This window comes from Triticum dicoccoides, chromosome 5B, assembly GCF_002162155.2.
Source record: "Triticum dicoccoides isolate Atlit2015 ecotype Zavitan chromosome 5B, WEW_v2.0, whole genome shotgun sequence".
NCBI lineage: Eukaryota > Viridiplantae > Streptophyta > Magnoliopsida > Poales > Poaceae > Triticum > Triticum dicoccoides.
The window spans coordinates 361,491,162-361,499,742 of NC_041389.1; positions in this window are offsets into that span (position 1 = coordinate 361,491,162).

Below are 8,581 nucleotides of genomic sequence, written 5' to 3' on the forward strand. Positions count from 1 at the left end.
TCTCCTTCAGGCTTATTACACTTGAGCTATAGGCTCTTCTTATGTACATATTTCGACAATGTATATATTATGCTCAATATAATAAACCGGCATCCTTGCTACAAGAAGGGCCTCTGCCGTTCTTCCAATATTTCTTGGTTACAAGGGGGCTTCTACTTCCAAAGCGATGACCCGTTTTGTCCATTAAACCGGCTATCATGCCATCATATAGCTTGGGAGCTTCACACCAAAGGGGCCAAAGAGAGTTCTGTTGCTAAAAGCACGACTCAAACATAGGCACCCATCGAGCACAACTCACAAAGTTACTTGGTGGCTCTTTGTGTAAAGTAACAAAGAGTTTGAAAGGACCCTTGTAATTGGGTATCGACCCACGACTTGGAAGCCTGGTGTATTCACCTAAAACCCCGGGTTAACCTGCCTTCATCAAGTAAGCCACTCCTATCCAGGTAATCCTGGCACGACCCGCCGAACGTTTGACAAGTTACTCTCATTGAGACCCTGAACTTGTCAAAGTTAAAACGACGATTGGTTAGTTGGAGGCCCATCTTAAAAGGCTTTGTCAAATGGTTTAACTCAGCGGCCTGGCAGCCCACGAAAAGCCTCGAATTTGGGCCTGGCAGCCCTCAAAAAGCCTCGACTACAAATTTTTATTCGCTTTCGTTTTTGCAAGTTTTATCTTTATTGATCAACTTTTAAAGTAAGCCGGCGTCTTTCGACCCGGCCAGACTATATGTCTTCATCTCAACCCGGCATTTTCTTAACCCGGTGTGGCTTACAGTTCTCATCTGATAAAGCATATAATCAATGGTGAACCGGTATCTTTCAATCCGGCCTGGCATTGACTATAAATCGCTAGAATGATCATCCGGTGTTTAGTAATACCCGGTATGGCTTCTTACACACCAGTATAATATGGTGGGTACCTTCCAACACACAAAGTTTGGGTTTTCACCCTTACTAAATGAGTTGGTGGACCAACAACAGTGATTGAATATCATAGGTATGATATGATTCATATTTCAGTACTTTATAACCTTGGTTATGAGGATTCTGTTTCTGTATTGGGTATCATAACCCGTCCGGCGGTAAACCGCCAGGACATGTTTAAGTGTTTAACATGCAGAAAGCAGGACTTATACAGAATACCAAGACAAAATAAAGCATAGCAATATCATGCTCGATTAAAATATCAAGTAGCATTGCACAATGGCAGCAGATCAAAGTATGCCAACTAGCCTATTACAAGGCGCTTCAAGTCCCAAAATAAGTGATTGTTCTTTACACAGCACACAATATGTGAACATCAACCTGGTTGCCGGATTAAGACTCATCGCCGTGTTGACGAGAGGTGGATGGATCTTCTGGCATTGTTTCAACCTCCTCCTCCCCATCCAGTGGCCGGAAGTCAACGATGGTCCAGTCAATCCGGGTTAAAGCTCGAAAGACAGCCTCTTCACTTATAAGTTCGGACGGTTCAGCGTCAGGGGCATAAGTGTGCTTACGGATTGGTGGGATAAGGGTTTGCGCTTCTTTCACAGCAGTGTCAATCCGTTGGTTGTTGGCATCATACAAGGACCGATGATTAGTCAAGTTAGCCTCTTCCGCCAATTGACTTGCCAGCGGACGCATCTCCTTTGTCAGGGCTTTGAGGGCTTCATTATCAAATTCTGACCCATTTTCTTGTTCACCGGGATAGCCCTTGGCAATATCAACTGGATCCAGGTCAGCTATCCATGCTTTGGCCCGAGTCAGTGCCAACAAAGCGCAGCCCTGGCAGCAGATCGCTTCATTTCTTCTATCTGCGCCGGTGTCATCAACAATTTGGCTAGTGTCTCCTTGATCAATGTTGGTGCCGGTTTGTTGTATGAGACTGCGCAGATAACTCGTTGGGCACCGGTATACAGTTGCTCTATTGCTGCCTTAAGCTTCATTCGCATGTCAGCACCCAGATGAGCAACACGGCTACCTGAAACGGTTTAAGAATTCACAGTTAAACCGGATATTTTAGATGGATAATCAAGCTCTGTACACAAGGTACTTACCAAATATCGTAGACGTCATGGCATTTACTTGATGTGTAAACCCGGTTAGCTCTTCTGCCACCGGTTTAAGAGCTGCCTCGGCGTCTTCAACCCGCTTCGACAAAGCAGCCTTTTCAGTTTCCCAGTTGGCCCATTCAGTCTTGAAGCCGTCTTTCAGTTGTTCCATGGCTGTCAAAGCGCCTTTTAGCTCCTCTTTAGCCTTGGAGGTCTCTGCTTGCTGGGACTTGATATTCTCTTGAAGATCAGAAATTTGAGAACCTTGGTGGTTTATATCAGCCTGCAACAGTTAGATGATGAGGATGTTAATATTTTTCTCAAAAGTCCCAAGCATATAACCAGTTATACACTTGGCACTTGGGGGCTAATGCGGATTGCTTCTTTACTGCTGATCATTTGAAGTCCCAAGGATCAATACAAGTATTAATCTTGGCACTTGGGGGATAATGTGTGTTTGATCAGAAAATACACAGGCAAGGGAATTAACAAAATGCAGTATGGAACATAAAAGTCCCGGTTTATCTTCAAGAGATAAACTGGCCCTTGGGGGCTACTCAGTTGAAGTGTTCTTTATCTTAAAAGCCCCGGTTTGTCTTCAAGAGACAAACCGGCCCTGGGGGGCTACAATGCAGTAAATATACAGAACAAGGATTAAAGTGTTTGGAAGATTACCTCATAGCGCTCCTTCATCATGTTCACCAAACTGGCCTCATAATCTCGGCTTGTGTATAGGCGGTTTAGGAATCCGGAATGAAGCTCCTGGGCAGAAAGGTTAACATAACTGGATAAATCTGTCTTCTCTTTCCCCTTGCCCATAGAAGCAAATTCTTCCTTAGCAGTGTGCTTTGATAAGGTAACTGGATTGCCTGGGACGGTGTGAGCAGTACCGGTGATAATAACATCATCATCGCCACCTTTTGACGGGCTCGGCGGATTGACAATATCCCTGGCTGGGCTCGACAGATTAGCAGCTGGGCTCGGCGGATCAGCAGTTGGACTTGGAGGTGTAGCACGCGGGCTTGATGGATCAACATGAGTAGCCGGGTCAGCTTCCGGCGGATCAGCATCCGTGTTTGGATCTTGTGGGGCAGAATCATCCATGACAACATCAGTTTCTCTACCAGCACCTTCTGAGCTCTTCTCCGGTTCAACTTCATCAGTGGGGCCACTGCTCTTGGCTTTCTTGCTCAGTCGGGCTTTGGCACTACAATATCAAAACAAAGATTAGTATGGTAAACTGACGCATGAAGGAAAAAGCTGAAGGGCAGTATACTTACCCAGCGACGGTCTTGAGAGGAGGCAATTGCATGGTTGATGAGTCACCAGATGAAGAATTAGAAGTCACCTGATAATTTTAATCAAACGGATTAAGTGGGTATCGGAAGCAACCCGCCAAGGGACAAGGTTTATTAAAAGAGGAAGAGACCTCTGGACGACATTTCCGGGGTGGAGTGTCTGGTAAACCGGAGGAAGTGACTTGTTGGCCACTGTGCCGGGTTGTGCGACGACCTTCATGTTGCTGTGTCTTCAAAGAAAATTGCGGATCCAAATGAGCAAGAGGGTGAGAGCATTTTACTTTCCGAACTGCACGGCGAAATTTTTGAACCGGCACATGATCTGAATCGGAGGAAAGGGAGATTACCTCTACATGGTCGGCACGACTGACTTCTGCATCATCCTGGTAATAATTATTGTCAATAAGGTGTACGAAAAATAAGCCAAGGCAGTCAAGTTCTACCTCTTGATCTGATTCTTCGATATCTTCGGGCGGATCAGCGGACTCGACGGTTTTCCTCTTGGCTGGTTTCTTTGTGACTTTGCTTTTGGCACGAGGAGCCCTCGCCGGTTTATCTTGAGTTTTCCTCTTCAAGAAGGAATCTTTGGCCTGTAAAATTAAGCAAAGGATTATTATAGCAGTGTTAAAGCGGAGACGGATCAAAAAGCACAAGGTTAAAGTTTTTACCGCTGGCGGTTTGTTGGAGGCATAAAAAGGGCGCAACCCAGTTTTGCTGCATAGGGCGATTGGTTCATCCAGCATCTTCTTCACAGGCTCAGTGACTTCATCATCAGTCATTTCTATTTCATTAAACCATTGAGGATCGTTGGTGTTGCCGGTATATTCATGCATCAACCTGAAGCGGCGGCTTAAAGGTAAGATACTCCATGAAACCCAGCAGCGAACGAGGTCAACACCGGTTAAACCGTTGGCTAGAAGAGCCCGGAGCTTGGCGAGTTGAGGTGCATAAGCTTGTCGTTCTTTGGCTGTGAGTCGTTGAGGTAATGGGTGGCCTTGCTAAGCCGGTGAGCACGGTAACCCGACAAAGGGTTTTCTTCAGCAGGAGCAGTATTCTGACAATAAAACCATGTTTGGTTCCAATCTTTGGGGTGGCTGTGATGTTTGGCGTGAGGAAAATCAACTTCTTTCCTTTTCTGAATCGACACTCCGCCGAGTTCAGTGTTGGGGCCGTTAGAGAATTTAGTTCGTTGGTTCAAATGGAAGAAGTCCCTAAAGAGCTCAACGGACGGTTCTTCTTGAAGGTAAACTTCACAGAATACTTGGAAGTTGCATATGTTGGACATAGAATTTGGTCCAATATCTTGTGGATAGAGTTGAAAGCTAGCAAGTACATCCCTGAAAAACTTTGATCCAGGAGGGCTGAATCCCCGGTCTAGATGTTGCATGAACACGATCACTTCTGCATCTTGAGGTTCAGGAGGGCACTCAGGGCCAGGGACTCGCCAATGAAGGACATTTTTTGAGGCTAAAGCGCCAGTCAGAACATATCCATTGATTTGCGTTTCCATGATCTGGGAAGGAACCCAGTTGCAAGCGGCGAATTGCTTGGTCATTATGAAAAACAAACTGTAAAAGAAAAGTGAAGGCCGGTTTACGATTCAAGGTTGATGTGTACTAACCGGTGTTATACCGGAGAATTTAATCAAGGCATATATGTAAGGTAAACCGGAGATTACTACTCAAGTCAAGATGGTGGTTTAAGTGAGGGCTAATGGCATATGGCGGATTATCAACTACTAAAGGTTAAACCGCCTTTAACGGAAGGAGCAGATCTGAAATCTACTAAGTGTTGCAAAAACAAGTTTCACGAGATGGTGATATAATTTTGGATCTACCGCAGTTTTAAAAAAGGAAAAAATTTCTAACCTTAAAGGTCGCGACAGCAGAAGAGCCCGTGTGCCCGGGCAGGATCTCATACAGTAAAAAGTAGTTTCTAAGGGTAACTAGGGGTGCTGAACTACTACCGCATACCTTTTCTATCAGTTTCAGGTCTATTTATGAGATCTAGGAGAGGAAAAGGAAAAACGAGGAAGAACACCGATGAACAGAAGAACCCTAATACAGATCTAACAGTTGTAAAGAGGAGTACTCACTGATGCTGCGAGGCAGCGGAGGGGCGGTGCAGTCTATCTGATCAAGAATAGGTTGATGCAGCGGCCTTATTGATGCAGTGCTCGAAGGACGACGGCGGCGCCGGAGCTCGAGGTCTTCAGAGTCGCGAGGAAGAAGAATATGAGAAGAGGCGAGGGGGAAAAATGGAAGGACCCTCGGTCCTATTTATAAAGGCAAGAGGATAAAACGGCAGGCACAAAAATCGAGGGGCCTGAAGCGGCAAAAGAGGGTGTAGCTGTCGCCTCGATCTTTGGGAATTAATTAAGAGAAGGGAATCTTCATAAATCTTTTTATGCGGAGATGACATCATGAAGATTTACTGCAGCGACAGAAGATGACGTCACGGTGGTTCACCAAAGTTTACAGGGAGAAGACAACATGGCGGTTTACAGATAATCATTAGAAGATATGTTCATGGAATTTTTCTAAGTATTGAAGATTTACATGAACAGGTTCAAATCAATCTGGGGCCTAATGTTGAGGATATAACTACTGAGTGTAAACCACCCAGGAGGGGCCGGTTCACGCTCAACTATACTGAAGCCCATGAAGACAAGAAGATGGCGCTTTACTGATAAAGCTTAGAGGCCCAGAGCCCAGGGGCAGATTAGGGCCCATAGTGGTAAACTGCCATAGTTGTGTAACTTGTATTGTAAGTTAGGGAAAGGGAGAGAACGAGCCGAACACTTCTATGAGTCGGCCTCGGGACTCTGTAAACCGGCCGGGCGTCACCCTGTGTATATAAAGGGACGACCCGGCGGCGGTTCAGGGACAACAGACAACAACTCGAGACCCAGGCAAAGCGTATTTGCTCCCTGGTCTTTGAAACCCCAATAATCCCATCACAACTAGACATAGGCTTTTACCTTCATCGTAAGGGGCCGAACTAGTATAAAACTCTCGTGTCCCTTGTCCGGTTTAACCCCTTCAGGCTAATCTCGTTGTGATGGCTCCACGACTAAGTCCTTCTGCTAGGACATCTGACGTGATATTTCCGCGACATCATATCTCTCAATCCGGGCATTTGCTTGAAATATTAACTTCAACTCCTGGAACATCTCATATGCTCCATGACATTCAAAACGTCGTTGAAGTTCTGGTTCTAAGACGTAAAGCATGGCACACTGAACTATCGAGTAGTCATCAGCTTTGCTCTGCCAGACGTTCACAACATCTGGTGTTGCTCCTGCAGCAGGTTTGGCACCTAGCGGTGCTTCCAGGACGTAATTCTTCTGTGCAGCAATGAGGATAATACTCAAGTTATGGACCCAGTCCGTGTAATTGTTACCATCATCTTTCAACTTTTCTTTCTCAAGGAACGCATTAAAATTCAATGGAACAATAGCACGAGCCATCTATCTACAACAAACATAGACAAGCAAAATACTATCAGGTACTAAGTTCATGATAAATTTAAGTTCAATTAATCATATTACTTAAGAACTCCCACTTAGATTGACATCCCTCTAATCATCTAAGTGATCACGTGATCCAAATCAACTAAACCATAACCGATCATCACGTGAAATGGAGTAGTTTTCAATGGTGAACATCACTATGTTGATCATATCTACTATATGATTCACGCTCGACCTTTCGGTCTCAGTGTTCCGAGGCCATATCTGCATATGCTAGGCTCGTCAAGTTTAACCTGAGTATTCTGCGTGTGCAAAAACTGGCTTGCACCCGTTGTAGATGGACGTAGAGCTTATCACACCCGATCATCACGTGGTGTCTGGGCACGGTGAACTTTGGCAACGGTGTATACTTAGGGAGAACACTTTTATCTTGAAATTTAGTGAGAGATCATCTTATAATGCTACCGTCAATCAAAGCAAGATAAGATGCATAAAAGATAAACATCACATGCAATCAATATAAGTGATATGATATGGACATCATCATCTTGTGCTTGTGATCTCCATCTCCGAAGCACCGTCATGATCACCATCATCACCGGCGCGACACCTTGATCTCCATTGTAGCATCGTTGTCGTCTCGCCAACTATTGCTTCTACGACTATCGCTATCGCTTAGTGATAAAGTAAAGCAATTACAGGGCGATTGCATTGCATACAATAAAGCGACAACCATATGGCTCCTGCTAGTTGCCGATAACTCGGTTATAAAACATGATCATCTCATACAATAAAATATAGCATCACGTCTTGACAATATCACATCACAACATGCCCTGCAAAAACAAGTTAGAAGTCCTCTACTTTGTTGTTGCAAGTTTTACGTGGCTGCTACGGGCTGAGCAAGAACCGTTCTTACCTACGCATCAAAACCACAACTATAGTTCGTCAAGTTAGTGCTGTTTTAACCTTCTCAAGGACCAGGCGTAGCCACACTCGATTCAACTAAAGTTGGAGAAACTGACACCCGCCAGCCACCTGTGTGCAAAGCACGTCGGTAGAACCAGTCTCGTGTAAGCGTACGCGTAATGTCGGTCTAGGCCGCTTCATCCACCAATACCGCCGAACCAAAGTATGACATGCTGGTAAGCAGTATGACTTGTATCGCCCACAACTCACTTGTGTTCTACTCGTGCATATAACATCTAGGCATAAAACCTGGCTCGGATGCCACTGTTGGGGAACTTAGTAATTTCTCCTATGCACACGCAAGATCATGGTGATGCATAGCAATGAGAGGGGAGAGTGTGTCCACGTACCCTCGTAGACCGAAAGCGGAAGCAGTTAGCACAACGCGGTTGATGTAGTCGTATGTCTTCACGGCCCTACCGATCAAGCACCAAAACTACGGCACCTCCGAGTTCTTGCACACGTTTAGCTCAATGACATCCCTCGTACTCCGATCCTGCAGAGTGTCAAGGGAGAGTTCCGTCAGCACGACGGCGTGGTGACGATGATGATGTTCTACCGTCGCAGGGCTTCGCCTAAGCACCGCTATGATATTATCGAGGAGGACTATGGTGGAGGGGGGCACCGCACACGGCTAAGAGATCAATGATCAATTGTTGTGTCAATGGGGTGCCCCCCTCCCTCGTATATAAAGGAGTGGAGGAGGGGGCCGGCCAAGGGGGGTGGCGCGCCCTAGGGGGGAGTCCAACTCCCACCAGGAGTAGGACTCCCCCTTTCCTATTAGGAGAGGGAGAGGGAAGGAAGAG